The sequence below is a fragment of the Bombina bombina genome, chromosome 4, assembly GCF_027579735.1.
Source record: "Bombina bombina isolate aBomBom1 chromosome 4, aBomBom1.pri, whole genome shotgun sequence".
Classification (NCBI taxonomy): Eukaryota; Metazoa; Chordata; class Amphibia; order Anura; family Bombinatoridae; genus Bombina; species Bombina bombina.
The window spans coordinates 208,953,868-208,975,817 of NC_069502.1; positions in this window are offsets into that span (position 1 = coordinate 208,953,868).

Sequence of the window (21,950 nt, forward strand, 5' to 3'; positions counted from 1 at the left end):
GATAGAGTATATGATTAGAGTATATGAATTTTAACAACTTCCCAATGTATTTCTATTATCTCATTTGCTGCATTATCTCTTTGTAGAAAAGAATACCTAGGTAGGCTCAGCAGCAGCAATACATTGATGCGTGCTGCCTGCTGATTAGTGGCTGCACGTAAATTACATTTGTAATTGGTTTACTTGATGTAACTGCACTTAAGGTAAAAAATTAGCACTGCAGGATTAGCGTGCGTATTATAAGTTGAATGTAAAAAGTTAGCGCAAGAGTGAAAGGCTCAGGCACGCTAACTTCAGGACTGCACTAACAATTTCTCCCCATATACTTCAGACCTATGATTTATCCCTTGTATGCCTACATTAATAGGGCATTTTAGAGAGCCTTGGTGGACAACTGGGATTTCATCCATCTAAAGCATTTGTGCGCTAGTTGGGTCACAGGGGTCTTTGTTAGGCAGATCTCCCTTTGTTGCTTCAGGATGCCCACAGGCGTTGGGGCAAACCAAATGTTATTGTTATATTTTTGGGGGGCAATGATATGGGGTTGGTCTCAGCATTAGATTTGATTAAGATCAGGGTAGCTGACCTGAAGTTGGTGTGTGCCTAGTTGTCTGGCATGGTCATTGAATGGTCTGACAAAGTTAATAGATTGTAGTAGAGACATATAGTTTCTCACAGGGTTACATTTGGGGGCCCATTTATCAAGCTCCGTATCAAGACTCGCCAGAAACACAAGTTATGGAGCAGCGGTCTAAAGACCACTGCTCCATAATCATGTCCGCCTGCTCTGATGAGGTGGACAGGAATCACCGGAAATCAACCCGATCAAGTACGATTGGGTTGATTGACACCCCCCTGCTGGCGGCCGATTGGCCCCGAGTCTGCAGGGGGCGGCGTTGCAACCAGCAGCTCTTGTGAGCTGCTGGTGCAATGCTTAAAACGGAGAGCATATTGCTCTCCGCATTCAGCGATGTCTGTCGGACCTGATCCACACTGTCGGATCAGGTCCAACAGACATATGATAAATAGGCCCCTTGGGGTCCGCAAGAAAGTTAATAGAGAGTTGGGTAAGGCTGTGAGATCCCTTGGGGGGTTTGTGGTTTGGCATGGCAACATAATTCGTGGGAACCAGTTTTTATTGTTCTGATAGTGTTTATTTATCTGACGCCGGGATGGATTTGTTTATCTCTAATATTCTGCAGGCTTTATTGGGGATAGTTTGAGTTCCGGTTTAAGTGGTGGCAAGATCCCTCCTTAATGATATTGGGATGGTCTCTTGGCGGGTGGGCGGTCTGGTCTCAGGCTATTGACTATGTGAATGACAACCATGGGTAGGAGCGACGTCCCTAGGACCGGGCCTGGGGTGCTCCTCCTAGAGAGGTTTGGCCAAAGATCTCAGATGAACAATATTGTCCCCTGTCAGGCGTTGTAGCCAGGCTCCACCATGTGAACAGTCTGGGTCTAGACCAGCTTAGCATGAATTATAATACTAGGGCCCCGCTTGCCACCAGGTTCTTTACATTTAAGGTGACGTTTATAGTTGTTGATGTTTTGTATAGTAAATATGACCTTGTGGTCTTAATTCTACTCTCTGTGTTTGTGTTCTTATTCTTAGAAATGTTATCTATGGTTTCAGCCACGAATAAGGCCTTCAATCCCTTATAGCAATGTAAGGCCTTAGCCTGGAAAGAATCTAAGGGGTGAGGCTCTTATGGGTGTGAGCTGGCTTGTGCAGCAATAATGTCGAATTTAAGGGGAGGGTAGTTCTTACCGGTATAAGTGCTTATGGTTGGAAGGCCACAGCCTTTTTTCGCAGTAGCAAAGCTGGTGGCACTGTGTTTCTTTAGAAGTCTGAGCTGTATGTTTGTTCCTGTTTCTCTGGTCTCATTCAGCCCCTCCAACCTCCAAAAGATAATGAACCACAATAGTGCACTGGGTGGTATTAATGAAAATACTCACAGGGTTTAAAGTGAAATTTTGATCTTTTATTCTTGAATCACCAGCAGGACATTGGTGTGATACAGCTTAAAAAATTATTAAAAAAACTGTAAAAAACTCAACGCGTTTCAGCAATTATATTGCCTTTTTCAAGAGCAAATCAAAAATAGTATATCAAACAAGCTGTGATAGCCTAGCTTTGGAACATCAGTATACAGTATATGCTATTCAAACCACCCTGCCTACCTGTCTCTTAACACCAAAGAAACAGGAACAAACATACAGCTCAGACTTCTAAAGAAACACAGTGCCGCCAGTTTTGCTACTGCTATCTTATCATACCGTTAATAAGACCAGGGCAGACAGCAATAACTTTGATGGGAAATCACGTACACAGTTTTATACTCACCTGTATTTATAACATATTGTTTTCTCAGCCTATTTTCACCTGCATCCTGAAGTCTTTTCACCTCACTCCTTCCCTGATAAGATGGGCAAGCAGGCCAGTTAGGTGCCATTAGAGTGCCTTAGTTATTCTGGTGCCCTCACAATTATTCGAACCAGATGAGGTAAGACCATAATGGTAATTTTTCATTTCCTTTAGCAGGTCATGTTTTTAAGACTCGACCTTGTGAGGCCCTTATGGTCGGATTCTGCGCTAACCACATCCTATCTAGGCGGGTGGTCTGGTCTTAGGCTATAGACTATGCGAGTGATGGCCATGGGGTGGAGCGATGCCCCAGGACCAGGCCAGGGGGTGCTCCTTCTTGAGTGGTTTGGCCAAAGATCTCAGAAGAACAACATTGTTCCCTGTTGTTTCCATTTTGTATAATAAATATTAACATATGGTCTTAACCCAACGCAATGTTTTTGTGTGCTTATTCTTAGAAAGTTTATGTAAGGTTTCAGCCAAGAAAGGAATAAGGCCTTCAATCTCTTATGTTTCCTACTGTCATTTTATTATTAAACAATGCATTGCATTTAAGGACAGATACGTGAAAGATTTTGTATTTTGAAGTCTAAAGTGTGTAGTCACTTCATAGAATTAGGAAGCCCACTATTTTCAGAGTTAAAGTACAGGTACAGGGGGCAAAATAAACAATCAATTATATTGCATTTTTGCTACAAATACAGGGAGTGCAGAATTATTAGGCAAGTTGTATTTTTGAGGATTAATTTTATTATTGAACAACAACCATGTTCTCAATGAACCCAAAAAACTCATTAATATCAAAGCTGAATAGTTTTGGAAGTAGTTTTTAGTTTGTTTTTAGTTATAGCTATTTTAGGGGGATATCTGTGTGTGCAGGTGACTATTACTGTGCATAATTATTAGGCAACTTAACAAAAAACAAATATATACCCATTTCAATTATTTATTTTTACCAGTGAAACCAATATAACATCTCAACATTCACAAATATACATTTCTGACATTCAAAAACAAAACAAAAACAAATCAGTGACCAATATAGCCACCTTTCTTTGCAAGGACACTCAAAAGCCTGCCATCCATGGATTCTGTCAGTGTTTTGATCTGTTCACCATCAACATTGCGTGCAGCAGCAACCACAGCCTCCCAGACACTGTTCAGAGTGGTGTACTGTTTTCCCTCCTTGTAAATCTCACATTTGATGATAGACCACGGGTTCTCAATGGGGTTCAGATCAGGTGAACAAGGAGGCCATGTCATTAGATTTTCTTCTTGTATACCCTTTCTTGCCAGCAACGCTGTGGAGTACTTGGACGCGTGCGATGGAGCATTGTCCTGCATGAAAATCATGTTTTTCTTGAAGGATGCAGACTTCTTCCTGTACCACTGCTTGAAGAAGGTGTCTTCCAGAAACTGGCAGTAGGACTGGGAGTTGAGCTTGACTCCATCCTCAACTCGAAAAGGCCCCACAAGCTCATCTTTGATGATACCAGCCCAAACCAGTACTCCACCTCCACCTTGCTGGCGTCTGAGTCGGACTGGAGCTCTCTGCCCTTTACCAATCCAGCCACGGGCCCATCCATCTGGCCCATCAAGACTCACTCTCATTTCATCAGTCCATAAAACCTTAGAAAAATCAGTCTTGAGATATTTCTTGGCCCAGTCTTGACGTTTCAGCTTGTGTGTCTTGTTCAGTGGTGGTCGTCTTTCAGCCTTTCTTACCTTGGCCATGTCTCTGAGTATTGCACACCTTGTGCTTTTGGGCACTCCAGTGATGTTGCAGCTCTGAAATATGGCCAAACTGGTGGCAAGTGGCATCTTGGCAGCTGCACGCTTGACTTTTCTCAGTTCATGGGCAGTTATTTTGCGCCTTGGTTTTTCCACACGCTTCTTGCGACCCTGTTGACTATTTTGAATGAAACGCTTGATTGTTTGATGATCACGCTTCAGAAGCTTTGCAATTTTAAGAGTGCTGCATCCCTCTGCAAGATATCTCACTATTTTTTACTTTTCTGAGCCTGTCAAGTCCTTCTTTTGACCCATTTTGCCAAAGGAAAGGAAGTTGCCTAATAATTATGCACACCTGATATAGGGTGTTGATGTCATTAGACCACACCCCTTCTCATTACAGAGATGCACATCACCTAATATGCTTAATTGGTAGTAGGCTTTCGAGCCTATACAGCTTGGAGTAAGACAACATGCATAAAGAGGATGATGTGGTCAAAATACTCATTTGCCTAATAATTCTGCACTCCCTGTAATTAAGCATTTCTAATTATAATTTTGAAATGTTCCATGTCCTGCTAAGGTAGTACATATATCTAACCTTTCTTCTTTCAAATTCACATGTACTTTTGCCATTCCTACCCAAAATCCCTTTTCCTAGAAGAAATGGTCATATATATTTTCTAATAAATGTGGTGACATCATGTTCCTTGTATTCCACAGATTAACACAATCTCAAACTACATATATATATACTATATTAGAGTAATTGCTATTTCTAAACTTATTATAAATTCATCAATAAAAAATGCAAGTAAACAATGTCCATTTCATCACCTTTCTTCACACATATTTAAATAAGAACTAATTATTTACTTCCATCTTTAATTGCAAAGGATATCAGCGCCCATTGATATATATCATAGCCTATAACTACGTGCAAGATCTTGTCTTTAATTGCAAAGGATATCAGAGCCCATTGATATATATCATAGCCTATAACTACGTGCAAGATCTTGTCTTTAATTGCAAAGGATATCAGAGCCCATTGATATATATCATAGCCTATAACTACGTGCAAGATCTTGTCTTTAATTGCAAAGGATATCAGAGCCCATTGATATATATCATAGCCTATAACTACGTGCAAGATCTTGTCTTTTGAAGTCTAAAGTGTGTAGTCACTTCTTAGAATTAGGAAGCCCACTATTTTCACAGTTAAAGTACAGTAAAAAATGAAAGTAAACAATGTCCACTTCATCACCTTTCTTCACACATATTTAAATAAGTCAGCTTTTTCAAGTCTTCATAGCAACTTTAGGAGAGTCCAGCAAATTTATGACTTTGAACTATAACTTTCATCTATGACAAAAAAAACTTTCCACTAATCCAAATATAAAAAAAAAACCAGATGAGTGGACTGCAGAAACACATTATAATACATATAATGTTAACCAGCTAACCCTGGTTGATTATATAATTTATGAAAAAAACAAGATTATGACTTCTCAATATTTCTGACCAAGATGTCACTCAGACCCAACTTTATTTATTCCATTGTCTCCCCTATACATATAAAGAAAAATAAACTGATATTTCCTGCATGAAAACTCAGCCCATTCAGACATAGGGGCTTATTTATCAAAGGTCTTTTGGACCTGATCTGACAGTGTGGATCAGGTCCGCAAGACCTCGCTGAATGCGGAGAGCAATACTCTCTCCGTATTCAGCATTGCACCAGCAGCTCACAAGAGCTGCTGGTGCAACGCCGCCCCCTGCAGACTCACGGCCAATGGGCCGCCAGCAGGGGGGTGTCAATCAACCCGATCGTACTGGATTGGGTTCATTTCCGGCGATTCCTGTCCGCCTCATCAGAGCAGGTGGACAGGGTTATGGAGCAGCGGTCTTTAGACTCGCCAGAAACACGGGCCCACAAGCTCCGTTTGTTGATAAATGGGCCCCATTACCCTTGACTTTAAAAGCTGGAAATGAAATAGCAAATATTAACATTAACAAAGACCCCAATATGAGTGAACCCTTGCATAGTTGTAGAACCCTTACTGAACATACAGCTATTTCACACATATCTTGATATTTGAAATAACTCTGTATTAAGTAGACATGTGCGGTTCGTTTCGGATTTATTCGGAAATTCGGTAAATTCGGTAAATTCGGAGATTCGGATCGATTCGGATTTCCGAATTAAAATACTTCCGAATCTACCGAATGAATCCGAAATAGCTGCCGTATCTCCGAATAAATCCGAATTAGCTCGGTAAAATTCGGCATTTCCCCATAGGAAACAATGGGAGTTTCGGCTGAAAAAAACCTAACACCGCAGCCCCATTGTTTCCTATGGGGAAACACTAAGTCTGCACCTAACACCCTAACATGTACCCCGAGTCTCTAAACACCCCTAATCTAACACTTATTAACCCCTAATCTGCTGCCTCCGCTATCGCTGACACCTGCATTATTTTATTAACCCCTAATCTGCCGACCGAATATCGCCGCCACCTACATTATAACTATTAACCCCTAATCTGCTGTCCCTAACACCGCCGACCCCTACATTATAGTTATTAACCCCTAATCTGCCCCCCCCAACGTCGCCGCAATCTAACTACAAGTATTAACCCCTAATCTGCCGACCCGATATCGCCGCCACCTACATTATAGCTATTAACCCCTAATCTGCTGTCCCTAACACCGCCGACCCCTACATTATAGTTATTAACCCCTAATCTGCCCCCCCCAATGTCGCCGCAATCTAACTACAAGTATTAACCCCTAATCTGCCGACCCGATATCGCCGCCGCCTACATTATAGCTATTAACCCCTAATCTGCTGTCCCTAACACCGCCGACCCCTACATTATAGTTATTAACCCCTAATCTGCCCCCCCCCCAACGTCGCCGCAATCTAACTACAAGTATTAACCCCTAATCTGCCGACCGCAAATCGCCGCAACTATAATAAATGTATTAACCCCTAAACCGCCGCACTCCCGCCTCGCAAACACTATAATACATTTTATTAACCCCTAATCTGCCCTCCCTAACATCGCCGCCACCTACCTACAATTATTAACCCCTAACCTCACGCCCGCACCGTCGCCGCTACTATAATAAGGTTATTAACCCCTAAACCTAAGTCTAACCCTAACACTAACACCCCCTAACTTAAATATAATTTAAATAAAACGAAATAAATTTACTATAGTTAAATCAATGAATCCTATTTAAAACTAAAGACTTACCTGTAAAATAAACCCTAATATAGCTGCAATATAACTAATAGTTACATTGTAGCTATTTTAGCATTTATATTTATTTTACAGGCAACTTTGTATTTATTTTAACTAGGTACAATAGCTATTAAATAGTTATTGACTAATTAATAGCTACCTAGTTAAAATAATTACAAAATTACCTGTAAAATAAATCCTAACCTAAGTTACAATTACACCTAACACTACACTATCATTAAATAAATGAATCATATTTAAAACTAAATACTTACCTGTAAAATAAACCCTAATATAGCTACAATATAACTAATAGTTAAATTGTAGCTATTTTAGCATTTATATTTATTTTACAGGCAACTTTGTATTTATTTTAACTAGGTACAATAGCTATTAAATAGTTATTGACTAATTAATAGCTAACTAGTTAAAATAATTACAAAATTACCTGTAAAATAAATCCTAACCTAAGTTACAATAAAACCTAACACTACACTGTCATTAAATAAATTAACTACAAGTACCTACAATTATCTACAATTAAATAAACTAAAGTACAAAACCCCCCCACTAAATTACAAAAAATAAAAAACCACTAAATTACAAAAAATAAAAAAATATTACAAGAATTTTAAACTAATTACACCTAATCTAAGCCCCCTAATAAAATAACAAAGCCCCCCAAAATAAAAAAAATGCCCTACCCTATACTAAATTACAAAAGTTAACAGCTCTATTACCTTACCAGCCCTGAACAGGGCCCTTTGCGGGGCATGCCCCAAAGAAAACAGCTCTTTTGCCTTTAAAAAGAAAACACAATCCCCCCCCCCATATTACAACCCACCACCCACATACCCCTACTCTAACCCAAACCCCCCTTAAATAAACCTAACACTACCCCCCTGAAGATCTCCCTACCTTGAGTCGTGTTCACCCAGCCGGGCCGAAGTCTTCATCCGATGGGGCAGAAGAGGACATCCAGACCGGCAGAAGTCTTCATCCAAGCGGGGCAAGAAGAGGTCTTCCATCCATCATACAAGTACCAAAATACAAACAAACACTAAATTACCAAAAATAATAAAATATTACAATAATTTTAAACTAATTACACCTAATCTAAGCCCCCTACTAGCTATTAATATAGCTTCAATATAACTAATAGTTACATTGTAGCTATTTTAGGATTTATATGTATTTTACAGGCAACTTTGTATTTATTTTAACTAGGTACAATAGTTATTAAATAGTTAATAACTATTTAATAACTACCTAGCTAAAATAAATACAAATTTACCTGTAAAATAAATCATAACCTAAGTTACAATTACACCTAACACTACACTATCATTAAATTAACTAAATAAATGAATCCTATATAAAACTAAAGACTTACCTGTAAAATAAACCCTAATATAGCTGCAATATAACTAATAGTTACATTGTAGCTATTTTAGCATTTATATTTATTGTACAGGCAACTTTGTATTCATTTTAACTAGGTTCAATAGCTATTAAATAGATATTGACTATTTAATAGCTACCTAGTTAAAATAATTACAAAATTACCTGTAAAATAAATCCTAACCTAAGTTACAATTAAACCTAACACTACACTATCATTAAATAAATTAACTACAAGTACCTACAATTAAATACAATTAAAAAAACTAAACTAAAGTACAAACCCCCCCCCCCCACTAAATTACAAAAAATAAAAAAATATTACAAGAATTTTAAACTAATTACACCTAATCTAAGCCCCCTAATAAAATAACAAAGCCCCCCAAAATAAAAAAATGCCCTACCCTATACTAAATTACAAAAGTAATCAGCTCTATTACCTTACCAACCCTGAACAGGGCCCTTTGCGGGGCATGCCCCAAAGAAAACAGCTCTTTTGCCTGTAAAAAAAAAACACAATCTCCCCCCCCCCCACATTACAACCCACCACCCACATACCCCTACTCTAACCCAAACCCCCCTTAAATAAACCTAACACTACCCCCCTGAAGATCTCCCTACCTTGAGTCGTGTTCACCCAGCCGGGCCGAAGTCTTCATCCGATGGGGCAGAAGAGGGCATCCAGACCGGCAGAAGTCTTCATCCAAGCGGGGCAAGAAGAGGTCTTCCATCCATCAGAAAAGTACAAAAAAACAAAGAAACACTAAATTAGCAAAAATAATAAAATATTACAATAATTTTAAACTAATTACACCTAATCTAAGCCCCCTACTAGCTATTAATATAGCTACAATATAACTAATAGTTACATTGTAGCTATTTTAGGATTTATATTTATTTTACAGGCAACTTTGTATTTATTTTAACTAGGTACAATAGCTATTAAATAGTTAATAACTATTTAATAACTACCTAGCTAAAATAAATACAAATTTACCTGTAAAATAAACCCTAACCTAAGTTACAATTATACCTAACACTACACTGTCATTAAATTAACTAAATAAATTAATCCTATATAAAACTAAATACTTACCTGTAAAATAAACCCTAATATAGCTACAATATAACTAATAGTTACATTGTAGCTATTTTAGCATTTATATTTATTTTACAGGCAACTTTGTATTTATTTTAACTAGGTACAATAGCTATTAAATAGATATTGACTATTTAATAGCTACCTAGTTAAAATAATTACAAAATTACCTGTAAAATAAATCCTAACCTAAGTTACTATTAAACCTAACACTACACTATCATTAAATAAATTAACTACAAGTACCTACAATTAAATACAATGAAATAAACTAAACTAAAGTACAAAAAAAACAAACACTAAATTACAAAAAATAAAAAAAATTACAAGAATTTTAAACTAATTACACCTAATCTAAGCCCCCTAATAAAATAACAAAGCCCCCCAAAATAAAAAAAAATGCCCTACCCTATACTAAATTACAAAAGTAATCAGCTCTATTACCTTACCAGCCCTTAAAAGGGCCTTTTGCGGGGCATGCCCCAAAGAAAACAGCTCTTTTGCCTGTAAAAAAAAACACAATACCCCCCCCCACATTACAACCCACCACCCACATACCCCTACTCTAACCCAAACCCCCCTTAAATAAACCTAACACTACCCCCCTGAAGATCTCTCTACCGTGTCTTCACCCAGCGGGCCGAAGTCTTCATCTGATGGGGCAGAAGAGGACATCCAGACCGGCAGAAGTCTTCATCCAAGCGGGGCAAGAAGAGGTCTTCCATCCATCAGAAGTCTTGATCCAGGCAGCATCTTCTCTGTTCATCCATCGGGAGCGGAGCGGCAACATCCTGAAGACATCCCACGCAGAGCATCCTCTTCTTTCTTGATCCGACGACTAGGTGACTGTACCTTTAAGTGACGTCATCCAAGATGGCGTCCCTTGAATTCCGATTGGCTGATAGGATTCTATCAGCCAATCGGAATTAAGGTAGGAAAAATCTGATTGGCTGATTCAATCAGCCAATCAGATTCAAGTTCAATCCGATTGGCTGATGGAATCAGCCAATCAGATTGACCTCGCATTCTATTGGCTGTTCCGATCAGCCAATAGAATGCGAGCTCAATCTGATTGGCTGATTCCATCAGCCAATCGGATTGAACTTGAATCTGATTGGCTGATTGAATCAGCCAATCAGATTTTTCCTACCTTAATTCCGATTGGCTGATAGAATCCTATCAGCCAATCGGAATTCAAGGGACGCCATCTTGGATGACGTCACTTAAAGGTACAGTCACCTAGTCGTCGGATCAAGAAAGAAGAGGATGCTCTGCGTGGGATGTCTTCAGGATGCTGCCGCTCCGCTCCCGATGGATAAACAGAGAAGATGCCGCCTGGATCAAGACTTCTGATGGATGGAAGACCTCTTCTTGCCCCGCTTTGATGAAGACTTCTGCCGGTCTGGATGTCCTCTTCTGCCCCATCGGATGAAGACTTCGGCCCGCTGGGTGAAGACACGGTAGAGAGATCTTCAGGGGGGTAGTGTTAGGTTTATTTAAGGGGGTTTGGGTTAGAGTAGGGGTATGTGGGTGGTGGGTTGTAATGTGGGGGGGGGTATTGTGTTTTTTTTTACAGGCAAAAGAGCTGTTTTCTTTGGGGCATGCCCCGCAAAAGGCCCTGTTCAGGGCTGGTAAGGTAATAGAGCTGATTACTTTTGTAATTTAGTATAGGGTAGGGCATTTTTTTATTTTGGGGGGCTTTGTTATTTTATTAGGGGGCTTAGATTAGGTGTAATTAGTTTAAAATTCTTGTAATTTTTTTTATTTTTTGTAATTTAGTGTTTATTTTTTTTGGACTTTAGTTTAGTTTATTTCATTGTATTTAATTGTAGGTACTTGTAGTTAATTTATTTAATGATAGTGTAGTGTTAGGTTTAATAGTAACTTAGGTTAGGATTTATTTTACAGGTAATTTTGTAATTATTTTAACTAGGTAGCTATTAAACAGTAAATATCTATTTAATAGCTATTGTACCTAGTTAAAATAAATACAAAGTTGCCTGTAAAATAAATATAAATCCTAAAATAGCTACAATGTAACTATTAGTTATATTGTAGCTATATTAATAGCTAGTAGGGGGCTTAGATTAGGTGTAATTAGTTTAAAATTATTGTAATATTTTATTATTCTTGCTAATTTAGTGTTTGTTTATTTTTTTGTACTTTTCTGATGGATGGAAGACCTCTTCTTGCCCCGCTTGGATGAAGACTTCTGCTGGTCTGGATGTCCTCTTCTGCCCCATCGGATGAAGACTTCGGCCCGGCTGGGTGAACACGACTCAAGGTAGGGAGATCTTCAGGGGGGTAGTGTTAGGTTTATTTAAGGGGGGTTTGGGTTAGAGTAGGGGTATGTGGGTGGTGGGTTGTAATGTGGGGGGGGGGATTGTGTTTTTTTTTTACAGGCAAAAGAGCTGTTTTCTTTGGGGCATGCCCCGCAAAAGGCCCTGTTCAGGGCTGGTAAGGTAATAGAGCTGTTAACTTTTGTAATTTAGTATAGGGTAGGGCATTTTTTTTTATTTTGGGGGGCTTTGTTATTTTATTAGGGGGCTTAGATTAGGTGTAATTAGTTTAAAATTCTTGTAATATTTTTTTATTTTTTGTAATTTAGTGGGGGGGGTTTGTACTTTAGTTTTTTTAATTGTATTTAATTGTAGGTACTTGTAGTTAATTTATTTAATGATAGTGTAGTGTTAGGTTTAATTGTAACTTAGGTTAGGATTTATTTTACAGGTAATTTTGTAATTATTTTAACTAGGTAGCTATTAAATAGTCAATATCTATTTAATAGCTATTGAACCTAGTTAAAATAAATACAAAGTTGCCTGTACAATAAATATAAATGCTAAAATAGCTACAATGTAACTATTAGTTATATTGCAGCTATATTAGGGTTTATTTTACAGGTAAGTCTTTAGTTTTATATAGGATTCATTTATTTAGTTAATTTAATGATAGTGTAGTGTTAGGTGTAATTGTAACTTAGGTGATGATTTATTTTACAGGTAAATTTGTATTTATTTTAGCTAGGTAGTTATTAAATAGTTATTAACTATTTAATAACTATTGTACCTAGTTAAAATAAATACAAAGTTGCCTGTAAAATACATATAAATCCTAAAATAGCTACAATGTAACTATTAGTTATATTGAAGCTATATTAATAGCTAGTAGGGGGCTTAGATTAGGTGTAATTAGTTTAAAATTATTGTAATATTTTATTATTTTTGGTAATTTAGTGTTTGTTTGTATTTTGGTACTTGTATGATGGATGGAAGACCTCTTCTTGCCCCGCTTGGATGAAGACTTCTGCCGGTCTGGATGTACTCTTCTGCCCCATCGGATGAAGACTTCGGCCCGGCTGGGTGAACACGACTCAAGGTAGGGAGATCTTCAGGGGGGTAGTGTTAGGTTTATTTAAGGGGGGTTTGGGTTAGAGTAGGGGTATGTGGGTGGTGGGTTGTAATGTGGGGGGGGGAGATTGTGTTTTTTTTTTTACAGGCAAAAGAGCTGTTTTCTTTGGGGCATGCCCCGCAAAGGGCCCTGTTCAGGGCTGGTAAGGTAATAGAGCTGTTAACTTTTGTAATTTAGTATAGGGTAGGGCATTTTTTTTATTTTGGGGGGCTTTGTTATTTTATTAGGGGGCTTAGATTAGGTGTAATTAGTTTAAAATTCTTGTAATATTTTTTTATTTTTTGTAATTTAGTGTTTGTTTTTTTTGTAATTTAGTGGGGGGGTTTTGTACTTTAGTTTATTTAATTGTAGATAATTGTAGGTACTTGTAGTTAATTTATTTAATGACAGTGTAGTGTTAGGTTTAATTGTAACTTAGGTTAGGATTTATTTTACAGGTAATTTTGTAATTATTTTAACTAGGTAGCTATTAATTAGTCAATAACTATTTAATAGCTTTTGTACCTAGTTATAATAAATACAAAGTTGCCTGTAAAATAAATATAAATGGTAAAATAGCTACAATGTAACTATTAGTTATATTGCAGCTATCTTAGGGTTTATTTTACAGGTAAGTATTTTGTTTTAAATATGATTCATTTATTTAGTTAATTTAATGATAGTGTAGTGTTAGGTGTAATTGTAACGTAGGTTAGGATTTATTTTACAGGTAAATTTGTATTTATTTTAGCTAGGTAGTTATTAAATAGTTATTAACTATTTAATAACTATTGTACCTAGTTAAAATAAATACAAAGTTGCCTGTAAAATAAAAATAAATGCTAAAATAGCTACAATGTAACTATTAGTTATATTGTAGCTATATTAGGATTTATTTTACAGGTAAATTTGTATTTATTTTAGCTAGGTAGTTATTAAATAGTTATTAACTATTTAATAACTATTGTACCTAGTTAAAATAAATACAAAGTTGCCTGTAAAATAAAAATAAATGCTAAAATAGCTACAATGTAACTATTAGTTATATTGCAGCTATCTTAGGGTTTATTTTACAGGTAAGTATTTTGTTTTAAATATGATTCATTTATTTAATGATAGTGTAGTGTTAGGTGTAATTGTAACTTAGGTTAGGATTTATTTTACAGGTAAATTTGTAATTATTTTAACTAGGTAGCTATTAAACAGTAAATATCTATTTAATAGCTATTGTACCTAGTTAAAATAAATACAAAGTTGCCTGTAAAATAAAAATAAATCCTAAAATAGCTACAATGTAACTATTAGTTATATTGCAGCTATATTAGGGTTTATTTTACAGGTAAGTCTTTAGTTTTAAATAGGATTCATTTATTTAACTATAGTAAATTTATTTCGTTTTATTTAAATTATATTTAAGTTAGGGGGTGTTAGTGTTAGGGTTAGACTTAGGTTTAGGGGTTAATAACCTTATTATAGTAGCGGCGACGTTGGGGGCGGGAGATTAGGGGTTAATAATTGTAGGTAGGTGGCGGCGACGTTGGGGGGGGGCAGATTAGGGGTTAATAACTATAATGTAGGGGTCGGCGGTGTTAGGGACAGAAGATTAGGGGTTAATAGCTATAATGTAGGCGGCGGCGATATCGGGTCGGCAGATTAGGGGTTAATACTTGTAGTTAGATTGCGGCGACGTTGGGGGAGGCAGATTAGGGGTTAATAACTATAATGTAGGGGTCGGCGGTGTTAGGGACACCAGATTAGGGGTTAATAGCTATAATGTAGGCGGCGGCGATATCGGGTCGGCAGATTAGGGGTTAATACTTGTAGTTAGATTGCGGCGACGTTGGGGGAGGCAGATTAGGGGTTAATAACTATAATGTAGGGGTCGGCGGTGTTAGGGACAGCAGATTAGGGGTTAATAGCTATAATGTAGGCGGCAGCGATATCGGGTCGGCAGATTAGGGGTTAATACTTGTAGTTAGATTGCGGCGACGTTGGGGGAGGCAGATTAGGGGTTAATAACTATAATGTAGGGGTCGGCGGTGTTAGGGACAGCAGATTAGGGGTTAATAGCTATAATGTAGGTTGCGGCGATATCCGATCGGCAGATTAGGGGTTAAATAATGTTATTATAGGGTTTGCGATGTGGGGGGGCCTCGGTTTAGTGATTCATAGGTAGTTTATGGGTGTTAGTGACTTAGTGTACTAAATGGGTGTTAGTGTACTAAAACATACCGAATTTCGGAACGGAATAGAACCGAATTCAGCCGAATCAGAATAAATCCGAAACGAATTTATTCGGATCCGAATAAATCCGAAACGAATTTATTCAAATTTTGCCGAATCCGATTCAATCCGAAACGAAATTTGAAAAGTCCGAATCGATCCGAACCGAAAACGAACCGAATTTTTTAGCCGTGCACATGTCTAGTATTAAGCAGCTAACCATTATGAAGATTATACAGAATTATAAACAGAGAAGCTTTAAGAAAGAAATTACATTACAAATTACATACTGACTATACAATTATTTTTCTGCCTTATGCGCTAACAGTTGTTTTAAATAAATATACACAAACATCTGCATTTTAGAACTCAATAACAAAGCAAAGTCATAGGCAGAGAAGATTGTGACATTGGTTTGGGAAAACCTGTTATTTTTTAATAATTTTATTTTTTACAAAATATTAATAAAAAGGTCTGGATTTCTAAATATATCTGGATTTTGGAATTCCGGATTTGGGAATTAATACCTGTATTTAATTTGTAAATAATCAGTTCTAACTCCTCTTCACCGAATGGTCTTATTCCTACAAAGACTGATGGTCAGACCCCAAGAAATTTAGATGATGCGCTAACCAGTTTTTGCTCTAAAGCCAGTTTTGTTAGCGACCCAGCAGTGAAAAAGTTATTTGTGGAACTGCACTTTGCCTTAAAGGGACATTATACACCAATTTTCCTATAAGTGCATGTAATAAACACTACGAGAAAGAAGAATATACAAAGATACTGATATAAAAAGCAAGTATAAAAACTTTTCAATTATTAGACGCTCCCAATTTAGCACCGTTGATGAGGTTAGGCTGGAACAACCACTGAAATGGGCTGAGAAAGCAGGAAGAGCATACACTCCCCCTCCCCTGCATATGAAAAGTCTCATTAGACAAAATGGAGCAAGCAGGGTTATCTGTAGACATCAATATACATCTAAAACTTTGGGGCTTGGTTAAGAGTCTGAAAATCAGTTCAATGTTATTTAAAAATAAGCAAAATTATACATTTTTTGCATGAGTCAGATAGAACATACAATTTTAAACAACTTTCCAATTTACTTCTATTATCAAATTGTCTTCCTTTTCTTGTTATCCTTTGTTTAAAAGCAGGAAGTTAAGCTCAGGAATGTGCACGTGTTTGGCAACACTTTTGCAACAATGTTATACATTAGCAAGAGCAAAAGATGGCAGCACTATTTCCTGTCATGTAAAGTCATTTTTTGGGCTATTGAATATTTAATCTGATTTTATATATGAATTTTAAAATGTCTTAAAATATAACAGTTCAAAGTATACACTAGGTTTTCAGAATCTATAATCCTTAAATCACAAAATCCTTTTATCGTAAACAAAGCCAACATTTCACCCATGGAACTTATATCGTTGAGAAAACTGCTGACATCTACAGTTCCGCATGTCTTTTTTATATACAGGGTCAGTCCTACATGACACAAACAAATGCAGATGCAGTTTCGCACTTTTGTGTAAAAGCGCACGTTAATGCAAACAACTTGTGCAATAACCAACTCTTTAGATAAAATAAAATCTCATTTTGTGCTGTATCTTGTGTCATATACAAGGCTTTGTTTGTCTTGAGCTCTTTGAGCTGTGTTTAAATAGGAGTGGGGTCTGTTAACTGAAGCATCCCCAGACACAAGTGATAAGATCTTTCCTGTTGCTCCCATCAATGTGGATAGTATCCTTGGTCCAGCAAAAGCTTTAATTCTGCTGCCTTCTGCTTTAAGATAAGGATCCTATCAGCACTCAAACATATTTCATGTGTAAAATAACAGCTGCGCGTCCATTTTCTGCCATTATGTTCCTTGGAACAAATTTCCATCACTTTCTTTTTTCATCCTAATCAAATGTCTTTACGTGAAATCCTCATGTTTGTCAATCTAAAGAGTGTTAAAAATAAATTTACATTTTAAAGGGGGGGGGGGTTTGGAAAATGTTAAAATATTTTTTTAAACATTAGATAAAACTATTATAGATGATTCAACCAATTACTATCAACATTACAGTTTGTAATTTGTCACATCTTGGTAAACATCATTGTATTTGTTTAAGAAATAGAAACCATATTTACAGATTACTGCTACCTTAGAAAACCTAATGACTATGTCATATTATCCTCCTATTTGCAGGGAAATCAGTCATTCATTTACAGCAATTTTACTTCATACATTACTTTCCATAAGCATGGAGAACATAATTACAGCAAATTGTCCGAGAAAAGGAAACAAAAAACAAAATCATGATGTGGTGTATATAATATCATTAAAAGGCACATTAGTGTTCTACACGTGGCAACACAAAAGCTATTCCTGTGGTTTGGAAATGTTTATTTATTTTCTCTTTCTTGTAAAAAAACAAACAAACAAATCCCCTGTTACTGATAAACATATACACTGTGCACAGAGAGGTCCTGGAAAAAGGGACGTTTTGTAATTATGAAAAGGCAAAAATATAATTATAGTATTAGTAGAATTATTTGTATTGTCACTATTTTTTCAACTATGAGTAATTTTTTACTTATCCGCAGACTCTATCTATCTATCTATCTATCTATCTATCTATCTATCATCTATCTATCCAATATATATATATACAGATGGCCCTCGTTTTACAACGGTTCAATTTACACCGTTTCAGAATAACAACCTTTTTTCCAGTCATGTGACTGCTATTGAAAAGCATTGAGAAGCAGTTCATTTATTAAAATAGCCAGTAGGTGGAGCTGTCCGCTTGTGTTGCAGCAAAGCCAAGCAAGCTGAAATTAATCAGTTTAACCAGACCTGAGCTATTGGAATGCATAGAAAGAACTGTTTGCAGAAAAATGCAAGTGAAGTCGGTGTTGTGTGATTATTTTATTAGGTCTATAATTCTGTTTAGCAAATGTTTTTGTTCATTTAACTTATTTTAATTATATGTTCTGTGTTGTGTGATTATTTTATTAGGTTTATAATGCTGTTTAGCATTTAAAGTCTTCATTTTTAAGCTTTAAAAATAATGTATTAGGTGTTACTTATGACAATTTTGAGAGGGGCCTGGAACCTATCGCCCTCACTTCCCATTGACTTACATTATAAACTGGGTTTCAATTTACAACGGTTTCGATTTACAACCATTCCTTCTGGAACCTAACCCCGGCGTAAACTGAGGGCTACCTGTATATATATATATATATATATATATATATATATATATATATATACACAGTACACACATATATATATGTATATATATATATACTGTATATATATATATATATATATATATATAAAGTATATTGTATATAGTATATATTGTGCAGTACTAAATAAACTATAAACAGAATTCACATTTTATTTAAATAAAGCTCCAGCTTTTAATGGTTCAGTATTAATTGATGCATATCTTGGAAATATTCACACATACTTCACAAGCAAACTGTCTCTACTGTGCTTTTTACAACAATTGATAACAAGACAGCTCTGAAATATACAAGTGGTTGAACCTGTTTGTCTTTTTGACATACTCCTATTAGTTATCACCATTTTCCCTCTGCTGAGTAGCCTTAGCAGATGGCCTTTTAACATTAGTATTAAGTTTGGGGTCTATAAGGATTAACCTTCTATGTGAAGTAAAGAAAAAATACAAATTGTACCTTTTCTTTTCTAGCCAGCTTGATGAAGATAAAGGGCAGTTATCAGAACTTCCCTTACCCATAAATCACTGCAGCGTCTCTTTCTCTCTCCCTCTTTTCAATGTGCTGATTAATATCTTCAGCACAAAAACACCTTCTGAGAAGTTTGCTATCTCTGGGATTTGGTAAAGAAACTCTTTTAAGAAAAGAAGCATTTTGTGTTTATTTTGTATAAGTAGACTTTTTATTAATGATAGAGATGGATGAATGTCACAAATTGATTTTCAAATGGTGGCTTTTCATCTTCAACGTTTGGACTATTAAAGGGACACTGAATCAAAATTAAACTTTCATTATTCAGATAGAGCATGCAATTTTAAACAACTTTGTAATTTACTTCCATTAACAAAATATGCACAGTTTTTATATTTAAACTTTTTGAGTCACCAGTTCCTACTGAGCATGTGCAAGAATAAGTGTGTATGCATTTGTGAATAGCTCATTGTTGCCACATGGTATGTGTATGCATTTGTGATTGGCTGATGGCTGTCACATGGTACAGGGGGAGTGGAAAAAGATATCACTTTTAAAATTGTCAGAAAAAAAATCTACTACTCATTTGAAGTTCAGACTAAGGGGCCCATTTATCAAAGGGCTTGCGGACCTGATCCGACACTGCGGATCAGGTCCGCAAGACCTCGCTAAATGCGGAGAGCAATACGCTCTCCACATTTAACATTGCACCAGCAGCTCACAAGAGCTGCTGGTGCAACGCCGCCCCCTGCTGACTCGCGGCCAATCGGCCGCCAGCAGGGAGCTGTCAATCAACCCGATCGTATTCGATCGGGTTGATTTCCGGTGATTCCTGTCCGCCTGCTCAGAGCAGGCGGACAGGGTTATGGAGCAGCGGTCTTTAGACCGCTGCTTCATAACTTGTGTTTCTGGCGAGTCTGAAGACTCGCCAGAAACACGGCCCTTCAAGCTCCGTACGGAGCTTGATAAATGGGCCTGTTTGTGCTATTGCATTGTCTTGTTATCTTGCATTTGTTGATTATGCAAATCTAGGTATCATGACATGAAGAGACCATTGTTGTGCCTCCCATTACAAACCTTATTTTTATAATTTTATTAAGCCTATGTATGATATTGTATGTGAAATAAGTAATTAAAGCTCTTGAACCAACATATAAGGAAATAAACAATAATATCTACAGTCAGATCAATGAGCCCGCAATATAGGCAGCATAGCAAGGAGAAATCATTGGAAGAAGAGATAAAAGGAAAGCACAAAAACATCAGATTAGTGAAATAAAGTTGCCTGGAATGAGTTCACATAGAGGTAAAAAGAAATTCAAATATTAACACCCCTAATAAACAAGCCCCCTTATAAAATCACTCTCAGTATATTTGAAATTGAAAAAAATAAATATTATAGGTCTATAATAATATAACATATGACCATCTCTAGTGGAAAACATTGATGCCAAGTAAATATCAGACCCTCACAGGTCATCGTATCTAGGCCGTTCTATTATAGACATGAATAGAAAAAGGCATATATAGCGGACAATAAAATCTGGCAATACCTAAATAATTTACTAGCATTTGTGTGGCTTATCAGTATAAATACTTCTCCATGAAGAAAGGGGAGACCTGTATATATGTGCCTAGGGTTGTTGGGCAGATTGGAAGGGTCGTTGGGCAGATTGGAAAGGTGATGACACATTGAATGAGATTCACAATATTTAGATATAAAACAGTTATAATCAAACATACTTAATATTTTACTACATTTAACACATCCACAGAGTGTTCTGAGGCCACATTAGATTGCTGTCACTAAACATAGATCAGCAAGTTAACACTAAGCATTCAGCTAATGAATACAACAGCCCCAGAATATAAAACGTTCTAAGACAGTCCTATATTGTCCCCAGACATCCGGCTTAACAACCATCATAAGGGGTAATGATAATAGACAAACTGATCTTGTACTTGATAAACATATAATAGCCACATATATATCAGCATGCAAATACCATAAATGTTCTGCTTCAGACACTATGTAGGGGCACTGACAGACCCCCATTCTTGCTCTCGTTAAGTGGACAAAGCGATGTGCCCTGTTCTGTTGCTCACACAATCCCATGAGTAAATTTTGCGGTGCAGACATCCTACATTCCCTCTCCTCTTTGTAATAGTGTAGATCCAAAAATTACTGTACCGGGCTGGGGAGTGCAGGTCAATCCTTGCCATACTGGGCAACACTTTGTATCCAGCTGCTTTATCTTCTAATGCAGTGGATTTCCTTTCTCCAAATATATCCCCCTTCACAAGTATCTCAATCCCTTCCAAGGCATACTCTGTTGAGATCTCTAACACCCGAACAATCTCACTGATGCTCCCAATCTTAGAGGAAATTATGTGCTCAGAGTATATTTTTCATGTTTTGATGCTGCTCAATGCAGGGTGAGTTTAGCACAACTGGCAAGCTTCTCCACTCTGTTTCCAGATGCATGCAGAACTGTGTGAAGAAGTCTTTTAGTAGGCTCTCTATCACATCAAGTAGTGTAAGAATGTTGGTCGCCATCTTTAACTTAAACTTCAATCTGGCAATGCACTTCTTATCTGAGGTTAGCTGACATTTTCAGATACTATAAAGTGAGTCTTATATATCTAGACAGTAGTGCAGCACTTTTTACTGCCAATAACCCAGTATCTTCTTAATCCTGGGGGGGAGATGTGTGGCAGCCCAAACATCACAAGTGAGCAGATTCACAACACAGGCCTCCCCGTATCGTGGTCAGTCCACCTT